At 36.3% G+C, this 15,900-nt stretch overlaps 1 protein-coding gene and 1 long non-coding RNA gene across 2 annotated transcripts in view; one reads left to right on the top strand and one right to left on the bottom strand.

The window, feature by feature from the left end:
- Nucleotides 1-15,900, top strand: part of LOC105428790 (neurotrimin) — a 141,871-nt gene that overhangs the window by 44,205 nt on the left and 81,766 nt on the right. The window lies entirely within an intron of this gene.
- Nucleotides 1-15,900, bottom strand: part of LOC148936968 (uncharacterized) — a 112,565-nt gene that overhangs the window by 60,355 nt on the left and 36,310 nt on the right. The window contains exon 2 of the long non-coding RNA XR_016138812.1: nt 2,497-2,830. This is a non-coding gene — a long non-coding RNA (uncharacterized LOC148936968). The remainder of the gene's footprint in view (nt 1-2,496; nt 2,831-15,900) is intronic.

Below are 15,900 nucleotides of genomic sequence, written 5' to 3'. Positions count from 1 at the left end.
TTGGGAATATTCGGCCGTGATCAGTCGGCATTTTGAAAGCAAATATAAAAAAGAATTTAATTATCCGTAAATTATTAAATTATTAAAGAAATGTAAAAAAAAAATATATTTATTTCATTACAATATTGCATTGAAATATTATAAAGTAAAGGTTAGATTACTAAATAATGACGGACTAAATTCTAGATGGACGATCATGATGAAACTAAAATGAAGATGGATATACGGGAAATGGTACAGTAACGTTCTAGGATGGAATAGTTCATCCAGCCCAGATGGGTCATTAATTCATCATAAAGTCGGATTAATTAATAAAAATTACTTGCAAGTAATTGCCAGCTCAACAAAGCGAATGTGCAGAAACCGGCGTGCTTAGGCGATTTCAACTTGGAATTTAAGTAAATTTGCAACGTTTTGTCCAAAATGAAAAATGACTATGTTACGTATTAACGGCTTTAACGGATAAAGCCTAAACTCTAAACTTGAAGTTAGAAGCTACAACAAACAGCTAAGAATAATTTTAGAAAAAAGTTTTTTCATATAGATACTTTAATATATCAAAAGTAAAATCTATTCAGATAAATTAATCGTCGACATGAGACACACCTGAGTTGCATGCAATCTGCGTTAGATTAGTTTTATGATATTACTGGGGACATGGCCGAGATAGACTTATTTGACGCTTTCGACACACGTTGCGTGTTGAAAGCGATCGTCGCATGGGATGATTAATTTTTGTTTCGTAAATTGCTTCGAACATTTTCCTGTGATTAAGTTATAGCTACATTACTTGGGAGTAGATCGTGACGAAGAGTAATGACGTATCGTCGCGTGCCGAGGGGGCTCGGGAATGCGGTCACATTTTAAATTCATATCGTATCTCACGGGAAGGTACGAGTTATGATACAGGCCGAGAGACAAGTGTTAATGGCAAATCGAAGTAACATTTCAAATTTCTTGGAGTATAAATAGGCTTTATAGGCGCACGACTAGATATATATCTATTTATATTCATATCCGTTCGTATCTGCGGACCTATATATTTGCGCAGGCGGCGGTTAAGCCGCTCAGATAGAGCCAAGCCAATTGCATAATCCAAGGTAAGGTAGAACTTCCCAAGTGCGCAGTTATTATCATTTCTAACAGCCATATCGACCGTTTTCGCAAGGGAGATTAACCATTACCGCACGATCGGATCGCGGAAGCGCGCAGTAGCGCGGCTTACTTACTTATCATCGATTGAACAATTCGTAACTGTGATCAAAGGCGCGGTTATTACAATAGGAAACGAAACGAGCGGCGTCGACTTTCATTGTAACTGCGTTATTGTAATTCTTTGTGGGAGCCGCGTTCATCCACGTGCATCCAGCAAAAGAGACTAATTAATATTTTTCCGATATGTAAGACTGTGGAGAATAATAGGAATACCAACTGACGCGTGCACATAGGCAAATGTTCCGATGGCAAATTAGCCCCTTTCTCTACATGGCACATCGAGCTGAATCATTGCCGGAGCTGAAGATTTATCTTGCGATATTTCTTTTCTCATTTTTCGTTTTCATTTCTCATTCATTTTTTGTTCAAAAATTTCAAATAACTGTCACTGTGTATTTTTCATTTCACAGCAGCGCAAATAAAATTTTGACGTTGATAAAGATAATAAATAAGAAATTGTGTTGAAAAGAAATTGACGCGAGATAAATCATATAAATCGCTTTGATAAACCATATATAAATTTGTATGCACATACATATTTCTGTCGTTCTCGCGGATGACGTTCCATTATCTCAAATAAATCTCTTTGTACGTACGATCGAATAGTATCTAATTAACTTTTATCTCCGATGTTAAATCGCGGATGTCAACTGATACCTTGTGTGTATCCTCCAAGGGCTAATGTGCGCAACAGCACACATTATTTCCCGACGCGTCAGATAACGCAGACTTATATACGCGTGGGCAATGTATTACGATATTATCGTCCCTGCACCGGAGAATGCATCCCTATATTCTATAATAGTTGTACAGTTACGGAATTTGTATGCATGGCGTACGGAAGAAGCGGCATTGCGTTTTACGTGAACAGAATAATGCTTGAATTACGTTGTACTTTTCTTCGTGAAAGAAACTCGCGTGCATTTTCTCGCGTGCATGAACTGTACCGAGCGCGCGTGGCGCGCGCGTTTTCGTTGATGTTTCCGGCAGCTTTACGAGGAACGAGTGGCTTTCGTCCCACTCGTTGACTCTCGGTCCAAACCATTTCGCTAGATCGATACGTCTAAACCTCAGCGCTCTAGCATTTCGCGGTTCCTATCGATTCGTTCGCGTCACTCGCCGTGGTGTGTGTGTGCGCGCGCGCGCGCGCGTGTGTGTGTGTGTGTGTGTATAGAAAATTATACCCTCTGGCGGTGTTGGTATCCCGGACTCAGAAGGGTGTAATCCGTAGACTAACGTGTACAAACGCAGCGTGCACAGACACAATGGAGCCAAACTTACCTAACGACTGTTATGCCTGCAACCGCACATGTATAAACAGGCGAGGCGGTTGCCTTCCGAGCGCGGCCACGGAGATACTTCCAGCATCTATACCCGACCTTCCGTCCTCTCGTTTTCCTCTTCACGACGCCAATTACGCCGCGCCGAATCCGCCGCTTTCTGTTTTGCGTATCATCCCGCCCCGCCGCTATCATCCCATAAACAGAGTGTGCATCACTCGAGCATGGCCAATTATGATACGCGCGCGGATGCGCAATGTGTATTTCGTACGTATAATTGGATGACGTTGTTGCACTTTCGATGCAATTTCTGCGAATTCTCCCCTTGGTTTTATCTGATAAAACCGGCGGTTATACGGGACGCAGGTTGCACAAGTCGCAAATTATTTTCAAGCGTTGAGTTATTGTTGCAAGAACTCGAGTGATTTAAACATTGCATTGTAAAAATTACATAATGCACACATGTCCGCACGCTTGCTTTTCATCAAGTTGCTAATACAAATATAAAAATGTACGAGACAGTCTTTGCATCGCGAATTAATGATAAAATGATTAATTCGAACGGCGTGGCTCGGACTGTTAGGGTGATTCAGAAATTCACGTTTAAATCCAGGTCAAAAGAACTTCCCGTCTCGCTGTTCGCACGCACGTTTACGCACACACACACACACATGGACAAAATTTGCGTTTCCAAACATTTATGAAGTTACATAGTTGACTGCGAAATAAAACAGCGTGTACCATTGTGCGATGTGTGTGTGTGTGTGTTGTTGCAGGTTAACTGTAAAATCTCGGTACATTAGACCCCTGAGTATAATACTGATGCATTTATTTACTTTACTTGACTGGCGAGGAGAAATATGAGGCCACAGGGAAAGAACGGCGGCGATTATTCCAATTTTCCCCAAAAATTTACGCGCTACAATGATACCTCTTACGTTAAGAGATGGAGATCGAGAAGTTAACAAGCTATTTTCCCGCGGTTGTTTTCACGGTGAGCATGCGGCACTTTTATGGCATCGATCGAATCGTGCCTGCATTACTGATATTGGAAAACTGCCCGATGATTTTATCGGCGTACCAATACTGTATATAGCCCTTCGTATGGGCAATCGGTTCACGGTGGTCCTTTATATCCAGGCGGGATCCAGGCGATTGCCCGTATATGACCCTGCTGTCGAGTCAACCCGACTGCGTGACTGTGCACGGGCTGTGCGCGGGCGCGGGCGGGGGACGGAGGGGGGAGGGGGCGCGTGTGTTTACACATATCATGCTCTTTCCGTTCGGACAGCCCGTGCTGCATGGTAAAACCGCGATCCCGCAATAGGACCGGTCCCGGCCCGACCAAAGCGATATAATGGGAATACTTCTCCCGGGTGCATTCTCTGCCTTTTGTACATTAAACAAGTGCGCGCACGCTCGCGCCCGTGTTTGCCGAGGGCGGGATGTGGAGGGACATCGGGATGGCTGGCGAACGCGGCAGGCAGGACGCTGCACAGGCCGAGCACCGTGTTCGGGGTTTGATTTACACACGGCGCGGACCATGTCGCTTTTACGCGCCTCTGAGGTCGTTCCGGCAAAACTGCGCTTACCGATCTCCGGGAGTTAGAGCGATACGCGCGTAAACTTGGTCGTACAGAGAGGGAAAGAGTGGGTAATGGTTTTTCACAATATTATAATCCGCATTTTTCGATTTCCGTATTTGATTAATGATAGACCGTTATACGTTTACTTACACGTAACAGGCATAGATTTACATTCGCGGAACTCGCGATAACCCTTAAAATTGATAACTGACTATTTCAACATTACAGCAGCTATAAAGATGTTTAATTATAGAGATTATATTACGTGATTTGTCAGTTATTTAATATGTGATGTAAAATTATTTAAATAATACTATCGTGATAATTACTAACATAACATAAATATTAAATTTATATATAAATTATTGAATGTTCTTTTCTATTTATTTTTCCGAATTGGTGTGTAGTACGATATATTAAAAATATCTTTCTCCGCAACATGAAATATTGAAAGATGGTCTACGAGAAGAGTATATTGCAAGTTGAAGTCTTACATCAAAATATTGTCTGAGAATGAACCAATTGTTTATAGAAATTTTTATATTTTCTATAAAATTTATAATAAAATATAAGTATAAAAAGTAGATATAAAAAATCTAATATATATATATATATATATATATATATATATATATATATATAAAGAATATTATATATATATATATATATATATAAAGAATATTATATATATATATATATATATATATATATATATAAAGAAATAAATATTGAACGAGATGTACTTTTATTTCACTATGCATTGTCACAATAAATTATTAAATGAAAAAAAAATGTTAATTAATTAACAATATATGTTGTAATAAATCTGTTGCCTTTGTATAAGAGAAAACGTAACTTGTTGTTACTTTTTTTATCCTGCGGTGTATTTTTTTCAAAGCTGGCAAGCATACGTTACCATGTCTCTGCTCAAGCATTGTGTAAGGAATATGATTTATACAGTGCCCCATGTCGCTTTTGCACGGTTCTGTAAGGGTCATCCTGACAACACTGTTCTTTTCGATTGTCTTGAAAAAAATATTTAAAATATAGAACTAACATATTGTTTAAATTTATAAATGCAAAAGTTGTGAAATATAATAATATGATATATTCGTGAAAATTTCAAAAGTTCGCTCAGTATTAAAGAGATATTTAGATAAGATTATTATTAAGAAAATAATTATCGTGAAATTATTATTCTATATCATTTTAATTGTATTAAAATAAATTATACTAAACACTTTTATAAGTAATTGTTAATATATGCGCAAATTTTTATATTAAAAAAGGAATTTAATTAATATGATGCGAATATATCAAGAGGGTAAATTTTATTTTAAATTTCAATAAATCAAATGAAATTCAATCGCTGCAAAAAATACAACATATTTCTTACTTGATTTATTAAAATTATGTAATTTTGATATATTAATTGATAATTAGGAATTCTTTAAAAATATATCTTATAAATTTGTCATATAGATATATTTGTAAGCAGTCTGCGCACATCTTCGCAAATACTCATCATCATTACATCTGCGAATGTTGTAAAATTATATTATTACAGAGGTATATATAACAATATTATTAGACTGGAAGAATGAAAAATGCATGGTAGCACAGAATTACTAATGCTGAGTACATTTGTATAATGACATGAGCATCGAATTGATCACATTAGACGTATCTGTTTTAATATGAATTATTATGGCCAATATTGTTTAATTTGTCTATGGAATTTAATATTCTCCCTCCCTCCATCTCCCCCCCTCCCTCTATTTTTATCCCTCCAAATTATATTGCTAATCCAATTCTATTTATGATAATTATGTTACAGCATGCGTGAAAACTTAATGTCTACCATGATTCTCATTGGATTACATAGTATATGACTGTAATTAATTATATCAATTAATGAGTAAAACGGCCTCGGCTTGCTGCTATTATAATATTAATCGGCATCTGGGAAAATATCATATACATAGCTGTTCAGAAATCGATTCTGCATAGATATTTATAATGTTTACTTATTAATATTCACAGTTAACTTATATTGATTGTCTCGCGAGTAAAATTAGAAAATACATAAGTCTCAAGAGTCCTTCGATCTCAACTCTCCGTGCTAATTAAATCTATTGACGAAAAGCAAAAGTGTGAAATGATTGAGCGAAGATAGGAAGCATATAAAGATCGACCCTTCGACATGTTCAAGGGTAATACAGCAAAAGCCATCATCGTTAGATACGCTAGAGTGCGGAAAGCACCGTATGAGAGAGGGCCACCCAATGTTTGTAATCAGTCGCCTAGATTGTTAGATATCGTACATACGGTTACGGCTGGTGCAAGCTTGAAAGTATCCTTTTCAAGGTAACCTGCCTTTTGAGGCAGGTGTGGATAACCAAAGCGAGTAGTGTCTTTAATGAACTCCTGTAGAGTTATCATGCTACCTAAGAGAATAGGTTTACATTCCACGCTGCCGCTTCGGAAGTAATTTATTAAATAAAATCAGTTCTCTTCATCAAATGTCAAAGCCAATATATGCCTTTAAAAAATAGAATAAAGTTCTTCTTAAAACTCAAAACTTGCTAAAAAAATACTTCTTACTTAAATATCTTCTGAGAGAAAATTGACCGAGCAAATTCAAAATTGTTTGAAAATTAATTTTTTTTTCACGTAATAAATCTTTTCTTTTTAGAGATTATTATTTGCCGATATGATTTTTTTCTTGCTGAATGAAATTGGATTTATCATAGATGCAGCCTCGATTTCTCGTTTGAGATATATATATATATGCGTTTGAAGTTAAATGAGATTCTTTTAAATAGCACCCTCCCTTCCCCGTCGGGATAGTAACTTGCGGAGATGAGTAGCGACCGGGATAAGAGGCGCGTTCCGGAAAGGAGGAATTAATCAGCCGAGGAAAGTTTTCCTCGCGGAATGTTAAGAAATTACAAATTAAATGACTGCGCCTTTTTAAGCAACGTTAAGTGGCTCGCGAGAGATAGCAGTCGATTTCTTTTCCTCGTCACCCAACTGTTTTTGCGTGCTCTATAGCGCGCCATAAGAACGGCGCAACGTCTATGTTGTGAATCCATCATGGGGGTCTTTTCGTCGTGAAAATGCATCAATTAACCCATCGTCCGCCATCTGGCCTCCATTAAACGACACTGAATTTTTGCTTGCACTCCTTGCGCATCAAACTTTCTATTTAGATATACATCGTATATCAAACTTACTATTTTATTAATTAAGGAAAGTTTTACATGCGCGCAAAATTTTATCTAACTCTAGTTATAATATATACTACAAAATAACAGTTAACTTGAGAATATCAAATAATCGTATTTTACCGTTTTCACGGTTTGCAATTCTTTCAGGGGTTAGGTTGAAGCTCAAGAATAATGAATACATTTTTACCATCCTCCTCGTAATGCATTAACTCCATGTGCTTTAATTACTACAATTTGCAGAGGCTGTTATGAGTCTATTAACTACGCCGTTGTACCGTACTACGTTAGCAACTAGAGTGGCACTTGCTCGGAGGGTAACGCAAGCTCGTTTTATCGTGTTTCCATCTCTTAAACTGACTTAACACTTACTTAGTTCACTAATTGCTTCGATAAAATTTAATTTGCGGGTGTGGCACCTTGATTACGCGACTTATAGAAATTGTCAGTATTGTCGCTATATCGGACACAATATATAATAACGTTGATGTGCTTTTATAAAAGTAAAAAATTGCTATTCAACTTTTTTTTGTAAAAAAGAATTAATAAAAGAATCTCTAATTATTATTGTTAAAAATGATTTTTGAATACTGTTATTGATCTTTGAATGTAGAAATTATATGTTATTGTTAATTATAGCTTATTCTCAGATTTAACATCAAAGTTAACTATACCCTCAAAGAATATCGTCTGTTTGAGACGGCAGTCAATTGGCCGATATCCTATCGGTTGACGACACGTGGATTACGCATCTCTAACGTTTCATCGGCGGTATACCATATCTGAGATCAAACGCGCGAGTTTTCTAGGTGTCCGGAAATTACGTGTCATTGCCAGGGAGCATAGAAGGAACGTATGGAAAACGTATGGAACGTAGTCTACATCTCATACACGCCGTTCAAGCTGTAAATCAGGCGCGAAATTAATTCTCGATCTTCCCTACGCGGGTACGAATGTTTAGGAGAAGTTTTAATCTAAATGTAGCATCGCATTATTTTACATCGCTATTATTAATAATATTTACGTTATAATTCTCGCAGTTAGTTGGTAACCATTATGAAAGTTGTTTGGCAGTTTATCGCGTACACACGTACATATATGCACACACACACACACACACACACACACACACACACACACACACACACACACACACACACACACACACACACACACACACACACACACACACACACACACACACACACACACACACACACACACACACACACACACACATACAGGCTATAATTATGTGCGTTTCACGCGAAACAGATAAATGCAGTTTTATTTACGCGTAGGTAACATCGAGACTCGTAAAGCAATGCCATAAACCGTGATTTAGCTGTAAAAGACATACGCGGCTGCATTTTATTTCCAGTTGAAATAGAGAAGACGTTGCAATGTGTCGCGATCGACGCTGCATCGTCGACCCTTGACTCGGCGATGACACGTACGGAAAACCCAGGCGAAAGCGCGCGCCATGATATGGCCACCAGAAGCCCCCCCTCGATTTCGCGTTCAATAAACTTGCCCGTAAAAAGAGGAAAAGAAAAATCTAGGAACGTATACGTAGGCGAAGCGGGATGTATGCTTCCTGCGTACGGTTGATGAATTTCAATATTTTTTTTATGGATCCTTCCATGCAGGGACATGCACGATAGAGAGTCCCCGCGGGACCTCGCGACTTCGCCGACGATCGTCGTCTTCATCGAATCGTCGAATCAAAATTGAAAAGCACATTTCGCCATCTTGGCTCTCGCCGGCGCGAGAATCCGTCGTGGAAATAAATGTAAATCGGTGTTCGTGAAACGCGTACAGCCGCGCCGGTGTAACGTTTGCATCGTTTGCGAGTACATTGGAAACGTTTTTGAAAATATCTCCGAACGTCCGAATTTCTAAGAGAGCTCTCGGGACGTGCTTGGAAATTTTTCATGTGGAAATTTTCAACAAGTACTTACAGTAATTTTGTGCTTTCGCAGTGGCTTAAGCAGTACGAAGTGCTACCTTTATATACAAAATGTACGACTATCATTCGTTTTTATTTCATCAATTCTAATTTTTTTATAATATGTACATACGGATAAATCACACGCTCAGGTGTTCTCATGACGAAATGTATCACAAGCTTTGACGTTCCAATTATTTTATTTTCTTTTTCTCCTTTAATTCACTCGCTCGACATTAAAAGTGATATTCGCTGCCATATCGAAAATACGAAATGTACTCTACTTTCAATTCCGCGCTTCTGCAACGTAATAATATATAATTCGGGCAGACACTCCTTTTCGCGACATAATTCTCATTTCACGGAAGCTTTCAAGCCGAAACTTTTTTTCCCCGCTTATTATTCCGTTCCTTCCCGAACGTTCCATTTAGTGGCTCAAATGCGCGAACAGCGACCGTGTCGCATAAATTGTGAATTTTTCGTGGACCAGCACATTTGTGTCATGTTTCCTGTTTATGTAAATATGAGCAATAAATCGTATCCACTCATGAATTCGTTTCTTCCGCTCGACTGCTTCCCAGCGGGACCGAAGAAACTGAATTTTGTGATCGAAAGCCAAAGATATGTCAATGAAATTGCTCTAAAAAAAAAAAAAAAAAAAATACTGTGCACGTTTTCAAAAACTGACGTATCAAAATGCTTTAAATACTAGTAATGATTAAAAAAGACGAAAAAGCGAAGGAAGATATATTTATAAATAATATAAACCTTTTTGGTTTTATTTATGAGGAAGAAACGATAAACGTTTGCGCAGGAAAACTTTGTTCATCTAATGGAATGAAATAAATCGCATTTATTCGTTTGAACGTTATTCGTTGCGGTTGGATGTCGACGGTAGATGGAGAAGCGCACTCGTATCGAAAAGGAGCAGCCGAAGCTCTCAAATTTTCTCGATACGTTTTCTCAACATATGACACGCATATTGACATTGAATTTTGTAGTACGTTGCACCACTGCTCGTCTTAAGAATAAATCCGGGCGAACACTTTGATGGTATCAGTACTTCCTGAACCTCGAATTTATTCAAACAACGTAGAAAGCCCCGGAGCTTTCAAATTTCCATAATCCCCCGCGTATGTTGTCGAGGAAGTTACTCCGCAGGTGGGACTTTATCGTTACAGAGAAATGATGTATGCGACACCGTCGATCGTTGGAAATTACTTTCGACTGGAATCACTTGTCACGGCCACGATTTGAATCGCAAATCGACCTAGTAAAATATTTATTCATTTATCATCAATGAATGATATGATTAAGACAAAAGTCTGCATTAATTCAGCTATTTTTCGAAATATTACAAATTAAGCAATGTCAAACATAACGATGAGAAATCAGTCTTCAATTTTTAGTCCAGTCAGACAGAGATTTCAGAAACAATAGAAATTTTATTTATTCATATCAATCCAGAGGAGAAAGAAACTTTAAGTCTACTTTAAGTTATCTTAGACAGTCTACTTGTCTTTAAAGATATTAATTTTAAATTACTCAATGCAACTTTGATAAATTAAATTTATTTGAAAGTCATAAATAATTTCAATCTTCCCTCGTATTTTTTATTTTAAAAATGGCAACGAAAATCGCTTATCACGACTGCAATTTTCGCTTTTTACCCGACAATTTTTGAAACAATCTATAGAAATTTTATTTATTCATATCGAGTGAAGCGGGAAAGACAATATTTTGGGAGAAAATCTCTGTCGCGTGACAAAAAAGTTTAAAGTAATCTGACGCCAGAAATGGCACGCACACATGAACGTGGACCATTTCACTTTCGCTAGTATATATTCCGTGTATGTACAGCAGTTCTCTCTCTTTCTCTCTCTCTCTCTCTCTCTCCCTCTTTCTCTCTTGATTAATCCGTTACGGCGATCCCTCGATGTTCATCGACGCACTCACAATGCACTCCGCGTTGCTCGATGACGCACTCGCAAATAATACGAAACTCACGGAATAATGCGACACATGCGTGTCAATACGTCATTCCGACGGGACGCGATAGCGATCGATATACATCGGAGAGCGCGCGCGGAGAATATCGGGAAATGGCATACGATTTCGAACGGATTAAATTGACGCGCTTTGAAACGTTCGCGCTCGTAGATCTATTCGGCGCTCTTGGTCGCGTCGCGTCGCGCCGCGTCGCGCGAAAACCCGTAAAGTTACGCGCCATCGGCGAACACGGCCGACGAGAGAGAGAGAGAGACGCGATCCGCTACACGAATACCACGGGCGAGTGGAATCACTTGTCCCGTCTAATGCGTCGCGACGCGGTCCGCTGATACTTCCTCTCAATGGCTTTCTCGATGCCCCGGATGCCGGATGGCATCGGCACGGAATACTCGTCAAGCGAGTATCGGGAAAACGGGATCCTTCGACGAATGCTGCACGCCCGATCGGATGCGAAACTGATCGTTCACGGATAGCGAAAGAGGCACGAGTTACATTAAGAAAGAGTAATACCGTTATTCATAACGTCGAGACGATTATCGAGTTTGGCACTCCAGACGCTTGTATGTGAAATTTATTCTCGGCTTTCAAATACGAAAACACGAGTGTCGGTCGCCCGACTACGCACCGATGACCCCCCCCCCCCCTCTTCCTCTCCCCGAGGTAAGCCGCGGTATTTTGAGGAATGGTCACGTGACTTCGCATTTAATACGCGGGAAAATTTCCTTAATAAGGTTGAAAGTCTTATTAAAGCGCAAATTTTGTTAATGACACGTCGCTTTTGAAATTTCTGGCCGATATAAATTGCGAGTATCGAACAGGTCGGCGAACGTTCAAAGCGAAACGACATATCGGGCGGGCCGTCGCAAATCTTATACATACGTTCGCGATAGCGTATGCAAAGTAAATGGCAGTCGTTTGCTGCAGTCAGTTCTCCTCCGGGCTATATCTAAAAATCGCAAGAATAATAGGATATTCCTCTTCCGGGATTGGAGTTACGCGCGGCTAAAATATTGGAGTTAAAATATTGGAAATACGGAAAATAATTTCAGGAAATGATGATAGATATACGCGAACGCAATAACCGGGTGGAAAGACAAATTCCGGATTATGAGAATCCGGTGTTCATTGATTTTTTTTTCCTGCTTCCTGCGAAACCATTTAATTTTACATTCGCCGTCTGTACAAATATATTACAAATTTTAATTTATCGTATCGATAGCTTCAGGCGCTTTGCGCGTGTCTCATAAAGTAAACGACACTTTGTTTTCGTGGAGAATTATTATTATCCCACGGTGTCTCATATTATCTAAGGATATAATTCTTTTTATAACTGAAAGTATCATGGACGTATTCATTTTCACTGAAAGTGATACCGTGCTCTAGACCGGGCTGAATATTAACGAAGGGAGCAGTGAGTTAGGTCAGGTGACGTTTAAAATCACACCACCTGCTGAGCAACGGCGCTGAGCCATTAATTTTAATGCTGGTCTTGCAGAAGACTACGTTATATTCAGATATACAAAGCACCCCAACTGCGTTTGCCGCGTGGGGATTTCCGTAAACAGAGTTTCTCGTGTTGAACTTACGGTGGGACGGGGGGAGGGGAGGGGAGGGGTGGGGGAGGGACAGAATTTGGAGTTTTTTATTTAGTGAGAAAGTTTTACTCACTACTGGTGCTTGCCTTTCGACTCGATGTGGGGAAAAATATTCGTCTACTTACGCCATGAGAGGGCATGCAATGCATAAAGCCCTCCCAACGGACCGATTACCAAAAACTTTTTTCATGTCCTTTGACCGAGCGTGTAGCTCCAAGTGAGAATTCAGGCTTCTCTTTTTGAGTTTATATAAAAATTGTAGTAGTTACATCCGTAACTGAAAAATTTTTATATATCAGCTAAATACACTTTTATATGAATTTTCATTTGATAATAAGGCTCTTATTTGTGCGTGCAAATTTCAATTATTTTATATCACGATTTATCATTCAAATCTCATTCATAAAAAAGCCATATGAGACTTTAATTATTGTTTTTCTGCGATGTTGAGTGGTTCTTTCGCTTTGCTCGCTTCATGTTAGTGAAGCATTACTGTTAAATGTTAACATTATGAAGTTTTAGTGATGAGATGATTATATGGTATGTAAATATGTAATATAAAAATATATAATGCTAAAAAATAAATGGTGCGCGCGAAGCGCACGTTTTGTAATGCTATGATGTAGTAAAACTAACAAATAAAAAATAAATGTACTAACTTCATGTTCCAGCATGACACATCCTCTTTTAAAATACAAAAAGCGAATGTTATGATATCCGTCAAATATTCCCGTTAGTTCTAAGCTAATTCACTAATAAAAATACAAAAGTTTAATAAAAAAGAAAAGAACATTATAATATAATACAATAATAATAAAAGTCGTATTATTTAGTAACAAAAACTGTTATTATTGAATATTTATCCGACCACAATTTAAAATCTTTTGTGAGATATTTTTGCAAACTCAGCCTCGCTAATTTTGATCAGCAGCCCTCTTTTTTTAGCATACATGTTTAATATTTATTATTTATATACAGTTAAGTGTTTAGTTCCAAACACTACAATACAAAGTTAAATGAATAATCACATAACCATATAAAATACAATAATATAATAAAAATACAAAACTTTTGTAAAATACAGATAGAATAAAATAATCATATATTTTTTATTTTTATTCTATTTTGTTATTTTATTATGTAATATTTTATATATCATGTATAAAAAATCACTTTATGCAATAAAATATAACAAAAATAAAAAATTTTTTTATTTAAATAATTTTTTGTATAATTAATAATATAAAAAGTAAATTTAGAGCTTTTATATTTTATGCACGAAATGTTTTGATAACACAAAATTACACGAAATCGATTAAAATACGTAATGATAAATAATAACACAAAAGTAATTTTTTTGAGGCATAATTATCATGATTAATAAATGACTATTATAATCATTAATTATAAAATTGTAATTTGTAAAACAAATCGTTTTATGAGCTTTAAGTAATAAAGCATAAACTGCAGTCAAAAGAATCGTAAAATATAATTATTAAAAACAAACTGAGGGAGCAAGCTAAAGCTTTGTGCCAAGTATTATTATTTATTGCAATATAAATTAGATGTTTTGATCTATGTTATCTTCAGTGATATGTTAACGGTCAATGATTCCGTAAAAAATAAAAGAACTCGTCATTCGATTACATCGTCCAAATTAAAATATAAAGAAAGCTATGCTGATCAATAGACTCAGCGCTTACACTCCAGACTCCTGAATTGTGGAAACAAAATAACATAAGTTAATAAATCTAAAGATGTAGAGAATTTTAAAAAATTAATAGATAAATAAATTCATTAAAAAGTATTTAACGAAAATCTAGCTTGGCTTCTATGTCTCTTAATTTGTTTTATTATTTATGAACATTAACCTTATTTAATTGTTATTAATTATTATATATATCTCTAAATATTCGGAAAACAATGTTAATAAAACATAAAAAGAAGTTTTGGTTTTTATCTGATGTTTTTCTTGATTTACGTGTAAGTCAAGAATCAAAAAATCACAATCTGATATTTACAGATCCGACAAACAAGAAGATTATTTTCGCAATATCTGATTTTATAATTCACTTAATTTGTTTGATGTGTGTAATTGTTCTTTTGCTCGATAATTAATATTAATTCTATTATTAAAGACAAAATGTACTTTACGAGTTCTAAAATCATGAAAAATAACAGCGTTGCCGCGTTCTATGAGCAATAATTAATTCGATCTGAACATCTGAACAAATTAACATCTGAACAAATTAACATCCTTTCGTCGAATAGTAGAATATTTGTTAGCAGTTAATATAGAAAAGAATAATCTTTTCTGTAAAAAATGATTTTACCGGCTTAATTTCTTCACCGAATTCTTTGTGGAATTAATCCACAAAGAAAAATTAAATAATTTACGAACTCTTTCCAGGAAGAAACAAATAAATTCTGATTGTTCTCAATAGCAATGATTTTAATAGCGAAATAACACAGTCAATGTTTTTCCAATCTTTGCATAATGCAAATATTATGCAATTCCTAAATATTTTCGCGATAATTTAATCTATCTTTGCAAGCATTTTAGCATTTTGTCATTTTTAAATTAAAATTTACACGAAAAAATATGTTCTTCCATTCCGCAAAAAATATTTTCTCTTATTAAAAGGCACGTGAATAAAACAATTTTTATGAAAAAATGATTACAAAGAAATATATTTAAATAACTAAAATACATGCGTTTTTGTGTTATATATGCAAGTATGAAAAAATTTCGGGTATCAATCGTTTGAGATAAGTCGAGATCGATAATAATGAGATTTGAAGAATTTTTTATTTAAATGTTTTACAATATAACATTTCTTGAATCTTTTATTTTTTTAATAATTTTTATGTAATATTTAAACTAACGTTTAAATAAAATTATATAAATATAATATTTATAAATACTTCAAGTTATCCTATTAATATAAGTGTCCAATTCGAATGTAATTATTTTGAATATTTCATGTACTTGAATATATTTAATAATATTCATGCAAGCATCTTAAAATTAATTTAAAA

The sequence above is a fragment of the Pogonomyrmex barbatus genome, unplaced genomic scaffold, assembly GCF_055798465.1.
Source record: "Pogonomyrmex barbatus isolate J1 unplaced genomic scaffold, ASM5579846v1 scaffold18, whole genome shotgun sequence".
Lineage (NCBI taxonomy): Eukaryota > Metazoa > Arthropoda > Insecta > Hymenoptera > Formicidae > Pogonomyrmex > Pogonomyrmex barbatus.
The sequence above is the reverse complement of the archived record's forward strand: the minus strand, read 5'-3'. Positions and strand labels throughout refer to the sequence as shown.